Source organism: Gavialis gangeticus, unplaced genomic scaffold (genome assembly GCF_001723915.1).
Source record: "Gavialis gangeticus isolate Ggan-Ray unplaced genomic scaffold, GavGan_comp1, whole genome shotgun sequence".
Lineage (NCBI taxonomy): Eukaryota > Metazoa > Chordata > Crocodylia > Gavialidae > Gavialis > Gavialis gangeticus.
The window spans coordinates 88,864,347-88,872,358 of record NW_017729022.1 but is presented as its reverse complement, the minus strand read 5'-3'; the positions used below and the strand labels follow the sequence as shown (position 1 = coordinate 88,872,358).

The 8,012-nt window shown below is 42.0% G+C and overlaps 1 long non-coding RNA gene across 1 annotated transcript in view; it reads left to right on the top strand.

Annotated features, from left to right (window-relative positions):
- The first annotated feature begins 323 nt into the window (after positions 1–323).
- Positions 324–8,012, top strand: part of LOC109296267 — a 21,177-nt gene continuing 13,488 nt past the window's right edge. The window contains exon 1 of the long non-coding RNA XR_002096940.1: positions 324–410. This is a non-coding gene — a long non-coding RNA (uncharacterized LOC109296267). The remainder of the gene's footprint in view (positions 411–8,012) is intronic.

The following is an 8,012-nucleotide window of genomic DNA, read 5'->3' as shown; positions in this document are numbered from 1 at the left end:
AAAGTGATTCATTTACTTAAACTGTGGAAACCTATATCCTCCAGCATTCTGATTTTGAGACACTGTGGTCTGCTACAATTTACTTTGCTGACAATGGGGAGTTCATTAATTCCAGTACTTTCACTTGAACCAGGGAACCTTGTGAAACTGCTGACCTAGTGTCACTTCTGAGTGAATATTTTTTTGTAAGGCATGCATTATTAAATGTAGCTGTCATGGGCCAGTATTCATGCATTTAGTCATTCTAGACAGAATTTGTCCTCTGAAAGTAGAATAATGTCCTTACTGTTTAAATGAAAGAAGATACATGTACAGGCTGAATAGCATAACTTCATTCTGCTGCTGTGCTTAAACTATGTGTATTTAAATTGATTTCTTAAATGAAACAGTTTGGAATGCTGAAACCCTGGGTAAGCCCCCCCCCTTTCCTCTCCCCCCCCCCCCCCCCCCCCCCCCCCCCCCCCCCCCCCCCCCCCCTTTTTTTTTTTTTTTGGAGTCACTTAATAAATTGCTACGAAGCCTTGCCAGCTCATGGCTGCTGAAGATCCTGGGGCAATATTTAGTAAGTGTAATGGATTAAGCTATGCTTCACTTAGTACAATAATCTTCTACAGAAAGAGGCATTTATCGTTTTGAAAACAAAGAGTCTTTTCACTATACATTTAGCTGGCATTCTATTATTGCTTTGCAGAGAATACAAATGGTAGGTATTTTAGATCTTTAGCTTAGCTCCAAGCTTCTAAATAAATGTTTGAGTTTTTGTTTTTGTTTTTGTTGTTTTTTTTTTTTTTAAATATTCTCCCCAATGAGTATGGAGTTTGAGCCACAGCATTTACTTTCAGGATTAAATTTATAAAACTTTTAGCATAATGAGGTCATTTTTGTCCAGGTTCTAAGAGCAAATAAGTCAGTTTGTAATCCTAGATTTGTTAAGCATATTGTTGAAAATGGATCCCGGAGTTTGATGTCAGAAAGGACTGTTAGATCAACATCTTGCTTTCTGTCTCAAAAATATTAAATGTATAGGTATTTTAGTCCACTACCCATTTTCCAGGCAGAAGGTAGGCTATCAGTAATACGTCATACACATCTGCTTCTTTTTTAAATTGAAGATTTACATTTCAGGTCAGCATTCTGAAATCTCGTAAGGAGATTTCAGAATGAAATTTCTGCATGAAATTTAAAATTATTAGATGATAATGAAACGTTAGCAGATCTAAATCACCATTAATATTAGAAGCAAATTGTTAGAACATATATGTTCTGCAGCTAGTTAAATAGAGTAGAACAGAAAGATCCAACTTCCATGCTATATCAAACCTTTACATGCTTTCTGTTTCTGAACAGAAAATAATCTTTTGACTATTTAGCTCTCAAAACGGTTTCTTTTGACTTAAAAATTATCTGTGTACTAGATAATTGCCCGTGAAGAATGGAGGGGAGGCACCACCCAATGACCTGTGCTGCTGCCGCTCTGCCTCTGTCCTCCCAACATCCGCTGGATTTACCTGTGGCCCACCCTAACCTCCGTGGCAGGGACAGCGCTGCCATGACAGCGGGGACTGGGGGGTCAGGGGCCCCTCTCTTCCCCTCAGTCCCTGGTGTCATGGGAAAGGTGGGGATGGTGGCCCACATCCGGCCCTGCCCTTGCTTCTTGTCTGCCTCTGTTCCCCTGCTCTCCCTCCCCACGTTGGGACCAGGCCTGTTTCTCCCCTTGCTCCATGGTCGCCGCCTGTGGGGAGCAGTGCCACAAGAGGGGGTGGGGCCAGCGCCCCTCGGTCTGCTTCCTGCCTGCAGGGGTGGGGCATGGCCAGCGGCACTGCCCCCCGCGCCCGTCTGCTCTGTCACTGCTGCCTGCAGGGAGCAGGGCAGGGGGCATCCCCAGTGTTCCCACTTTGTCCCCTGTGTCCCTGCAGTTCCCCCCTCCCCCCCACGGGTCAAGGCCGCTACTCCCCACCCCCCCCGCCGCTTCGGGCCAGGGCCAGAGCCTGCTTCCCTCACCCCACTCCATCGCTGCTGTCACCTCAGGCCCTCCCATTCCATCACCACTGTCATGGCAGCGTAGCTGCCACCTGCACTCTGAAAGCTTGCATACTGATGGGTTGTTTCAGACAACCGATCAGAGTGTGTGAATACAGCATTATGGACAGACAGACTAAGGCTTTTATAATATTAGAATTGAGAGGTGCTGAAGCCCTAGGTGTCCCAATGGAAGGGGGTGGAGTAGCTCTCTAAGAACCTTGGCATCATTGGGCAACCATTAGGAGAGAAACTTGTAGTATCTAAGATACTGAGGTTCTTTCCTTGTATGTCTTTGAAATGCCTCATCACAAAAATTTATGCACAAATAGACATCCCCAAACATCCTCCTTTTTAGCACTCTATAGCTGTAGCAAACATAATTGGCTTGATCCTGTTTCAGCTACCTTAATTGTAGACTGTCACTAACCTCTTCATTTGGGCTTGCATAGTTATTGGTAAGAACTTGCAGGTGGATTGAATCAGAATGGCTAAGTACAGAAGTTTCATAAATTGGTTTGACCCAAATCCGTTAAGTCTGATACTACATTCAACCAGGTTCATCTTAAATCAGTTTCAGCTATTTTGAAACTGGTTTATGTTCACTGAGCTTCTGTTCTGTTACAGGTTTAAACCAATTTCTGATCACTTAAACTAGTTTATGTGTAATTTCTGTCTCTAGACAATTTCTCTCTACCTTCTGCCACTTTAGAATTTTATTTTGATTCTTTATAGTAGTCAGGCCATGGTTGTGTTTTGTTTGGGGGGTTTTTTGGGGGGAGAGAAGAGGGAGGGGGAGAGTTGGCCTTAACCAGAGTCAGCTTTTACCAAGCTATGCAGTGGTAGGGCATGCTTGCAACGCCAGGTCATGGCGACTGTACCACTTTCAAGACGAGTCAAAGTGCAACTGTAATACTTCCAGTGCCGTATATTATGGCATAAGCAACAATTTGTACCGACTAAAGGTGTGATATGAATACAGGTTTGTGGAAGAGCTGAGAACTATTCAAAAGTAGCAAAACTGCTCCAACTTGAATCCTAAATGACGAAGAGTTAAAGTTGAAATAGTTTTGCTATCTTTGAATTGTTTTCAGCTTGTTCACACAGAGCAATTGGAAATATACCAGCTGTTGCTCTTTTGAAAGGGCCCCTAACATTGTTGTGTCCATACACTATGTGTCTGGCAGTGACAGTGACTCAAGCCCCCCTGATGGATTAGGATGTCTCCCTCTATCCTGGTCCTGTTCTTCGTCCTGGTTACAGAAAACCATATTCCCCTATATCCCTGCACAGATGATCCATTTTGGGAAATACCTTTTGCCTCTACAAACCTCATGAAATTCATCTGTACCACCCAGAGTGATCTAGCACAAGAGATTTCATACATGAGGTGCAGAAGGTTGTAGACTGGGTCTTTGGCCTTACATCCAGGAATTTTACAAAGCACAGTAGGTTGGTTTGAGCCAGCTTTTGTCTGAACTTATGCAGTAGTGAAGCCTTCTGAGCTATCATGTTTGTCTGCATTTCTGTTACAGTCTATTTTAGGTATATATCCTGGCCATTAAGTTACTCCATGCTGCAATCTGATGCTGAACCTCTCCGACCAGTGAGGACTGTTTTAAAACGCATATTCTTTTCAGTTGTTTAGTAAGTTCTTTATGCTAAATATGTAAATAAATAAAGTTCCAGGACTTCACCTATAACCTGAAGATAGCTTTGAATGTATGCAATTAAAATAATAGTCTGCATTTTGTTAATGGGGAAACCAGATTGTTGCTTTTTAATGCATATTTTGGGTACCAACATTTAAAAAAGTGGCTGCAAAATGACTACTTATGAATAAAGGACTATATATTCACGTTTACTGACCATTATTATGTATATATTGCAATGTGTGGCTTATGTGGTGAATCAAGAAAAACATGTTTTAAATACTCAAGCTCATGTTGCTAAGATGAACTGTGAACAGTGTCAAGAAACCTGATGTTCCAGCCTGCGTCTAATTTACATTAAACTTCTGACTGTATGCATGTCCTGAAAAGCAGCTAGTCCCCTCATTGTATAGTGTCACTTTTCTCTTGTCTTTAAAAAGGCAATGGCAAGTTTAGTGTATCTTGGAACTGCCCTTTTAATCATTGTGGGTATGTGCAGATATTATACTTGGATCAGCTTAACTAGGGTTGGTTTGATCCAAGTGCCAATCTGTACAGATGTTTAGGGCGATTTGATTGGATAAAAAAAGGGTGGAAAAGAAAAACTTCTTTATGGAAATGTTGTTTCATAATTGTTCACTACAGGGCTTTGTGCCCATTACTAGGAATCATCTGGTACTAGCCAGTACTAGACACAGGATACCGGATTAGATGTCCTGCTGGTTTTATTCAGTGTGGCATGTCTTTGTCTGCATTTCTGTCTAGGGTGGGAGGGCAGGAAATCTGGGCCCAGGACTCCGACTTGTTGCCTTTCAGTGCATTCAAAAAGGAACGTAGGTTATAGCCATATTGGTCCAAGGACATAGGCAGACAAAGCTCTTTGGGTAAATCTGATATCTTTTATTAGAGCAACTCAAATAGTTGGAAAAAAATATTATTGGAGAGCTTTCAGGTATAAATACCCTTCCTCAGGCTGAGGAAACATCTGTGTTTGGTGTGTGCTCTTTCTGGATGGAATGAATAGTAAAGAAGTCAGAGGCTGGTATGCATGCAAGAAAGCCAGTCAGTGAAAATGTAAATTGAGTAGTCAGTGGGTGAGCGACATGTGGGAGGGTGGGGGAAGGGAATGAATGTAGTGGAGATGTACCTGGGAATTCAGCTGCATTCATAGTCTTGTTCTATGTAGGATTGATGCTGCAGGTAAAAATATCAACTCAGTGACAGCTTTCCCAGAAGCTCATTCACTCTGGTTAAGAACCTGACAAGTGTATGTAAAAAATGCTTATAGAGCACAGATATTGGTTCATTGATTGATCATTGAAAATTTATTTAAAGGAATGAAGTCATGTGAAGAAACTCTGCATACTTGCATTTGATTAAGAATGATTTAAGGTTAATGGGCTGAGATGTAGGACATGTACTTTCACTTGGGACAATAATGCTAACATGGAACAAAACATTAGGTCCTTTTTTTATTCTGACCATCCATTCACTGACCATGTGGGAGCCAAGTTGATACTATAATGGGTTTAGAGCAGTGGGACTATGCAAGTTCTATGCCATGGGTTATTTACTTTTTTTTCCCAAAAAGATATATTAGTTGTCAAGTTATGCAGCTGGTTGCCTAGACTGAGAGTAGAAACTATTACATCAGGGGTTTTCAACCTTTTTGGATCAGTGTACCCCTGGCGGGGAAGGGCATGGTGCACGGCCGGATGTGCAAGAGTGGCAGCCACTGTGTGTGAGCTTCCCCTGGCACCCCCCCCCCCCCATCTGACCGAGTGGGCAGTGCCTGTGCGGCAGCATGGGATGGTGTGTGGTGGCACTCTGGCCCCACTTGCCCATACGTACCCCCTAGGGCCTTCTCAAGTACCTCCTGAATTACACTGATCTTCAGCATCAGAATGCACATGGAACCAGAAGATTTATTCAAAGGAGCTATGCTTCAGTCCTAGGTGGGTTAGATTGGCTCTATCTTCAGTTATTGCATAGCAGGATAACTTTACAAATGGAAATAGGAAACACTATTTTAATGAGTCTGAAAACAACTTAAGTTCTTGATGCATGTATGTAATGTGGCTATTACTGATTGTTTGGGATATCAGTCATTCTTTAAAATTGATCTATATCATGATGCGAGACATCCTACTCTTCAGTTAATAAAATTACTGTGTAATTTGTGAAAAAAATTAATGTGTAAAACATACAAGTATAAAACGACTTACATTTTTATAGTGAATTTAGGGCAGGCTTAGACCCAGGAGGCAGAGACATTTGTGCAATTTTAATCTTAGTATTTAATTTTGGTAGCGTGCTGAAAGAAATCTTAATTTAATTCACTTTAGAATTCTGGAGCGCTACAGAGCAATCTGCTTCACCTTCACATTCCTCCTCAAAATATACATCTTTTTCAACTGACCCTTTTTTTTTTTGTTTGCTTCATGCAATAAGTACCTTCTAGGCCATTTGTCTTCTGAAATGATGATGTTTTATCTAGCGTGAAAACTCTGCAACAGTGAATTTATTGATCTGTTTCTGAATTGCATTGTAAAAATGTTGTCTGAATAAATATTTGAGTAGCATAGGCGGGCAAGTTTCTATGAGTAGATGTGATATCTTTTATTAGACCAGCTGAGGAGTTGGAAAAAAGTTCTTAGCAAGCTTTCGAGGGCAGTTACTCTTCTTCAGTCATGAGGAGTCTCTGCTGGTTCGAGACTCCAAGGAATGAGAGAAGCTAAAAGTGTGACAGATGTTCATGAGAATGTAAAGAGGGAGACATTAGGAAAACAAAAGGTAAAACAGGGAAGCAGAGGGGAAAAAGGTAAAGGTGAGTAAAGGAGACACTACAGTGGTAGAAAAGAGGCCCTCTGTGAAAAAAGGAAATAGCTGGAAATTAGGAAGACAAAAGGGCAGAAAAGTAGGGGAGGGGAGAAAAAGGAGTGGGGGAAGAAAAATGTAAGAGGTCAGGTCTGGCAGTTGCTATTTGAGTAGCAGTTACTTTTAAATAGTTACCTTTTCCAAAGAAATATGTAAAAAAGTTGGTTATAACCAGAGAACTTCCCTGGGTGCAGGGGAATGGCTGGATGGAACATCTTTGCCAGTGTTGCTAATAAGGCTAGGAAAGTAATATTTTAATATCAGCCAGTTACAAAATGCACCTTCCCTGGTATGAAGAGAAGAGAGTATTTCAATGGAATGTTGCCGCAAGAGCCTTGTTGCACTCTCCCTAAACTCGCGCTGCTGAGGTTTCAGAAGAGACGAAAGGATGACTGTTCTGTTCTGTCACCTCTGCTCACCTGGTCAGTTGTTCCACTCCTGAAGCATTAAAGTGTAACACCAGCTTTTTCTCTTGGTAAATAGGCAAATTATATGGAGATGGCATCTCCACAGCAGATGAGGTTATTAGCTACAATCCAGGGTGGGCTCTGTTTCAAACAGAAGGACTTGCAGGAAACATGCTGAAGGATGCATAGGAGACATTTAAGAGTCATTTTTGGGTAAACTGCAGTAGTTGGAAAGACCATGAAATGAGAGAGGCTTTTTTTGTTGTTGTTGTTGTAGTACCTCTCTTTGCCAAGGCATTGGAAGTGTTTCTTAAGTGCTGCAGCTAGTATAGAAAACAGAGGCAGGAGTGCCAGGGAAACCCATCAGGCCTCAGTTGGCAAGACCGAACTGGTTTGAAAATCATCCATTATTGCCCCATAACAGACTTCTTCCCCAGGCCTGCAGTAACCACTTCCCAGACCCTTTCTTTTAAGCCCCATCAGTACTGGCTAAAGTTTGGAGGGTCAGTTGCATTGAGATGAGTCGCAGCCATTTTTTCTTTTCTCTCTCAACTCTGCAGGTGGCTATTGCATTCTGAAGATATCAGCCCATGTATTGGCATTCTAATGTGCAAATGCTTTTTACATTCAGAGTCATATAATCTTTAACCTTTTAAACTTTGCGGTGATGCTCTGAAGCAGTTTCATGGGTGAAAAAATTTGTTTCAAGGGATGCTGTCACCTTGATCACCTTGGAGCATGGAGGGGAATGGCTAACAGAGAATGCTGGTCTCATTGAAATCAGTGGCAAACTCCCACGATCTTCAACAGACTCAAGAGTTTGTCCTAAAGGTGCTCATCTTATATAGTACTGGATTTAAGTATACCACAGAAAATTGAATTTCTTTTTAAGGAGGGGGTTTCATAGTTTCATAGTTGGTAGGGTCGGAAGGGACCTGAGCATATCATTGAGTCCGCCCCCCTGCCATGGCAGGAAATAGTACTGGGGTCAAACGACCCCAGCAAGGTGTTCATCTAGCCTCCTCTTAAAGACCCCCAGGGTAGGAGCCAGCACCAC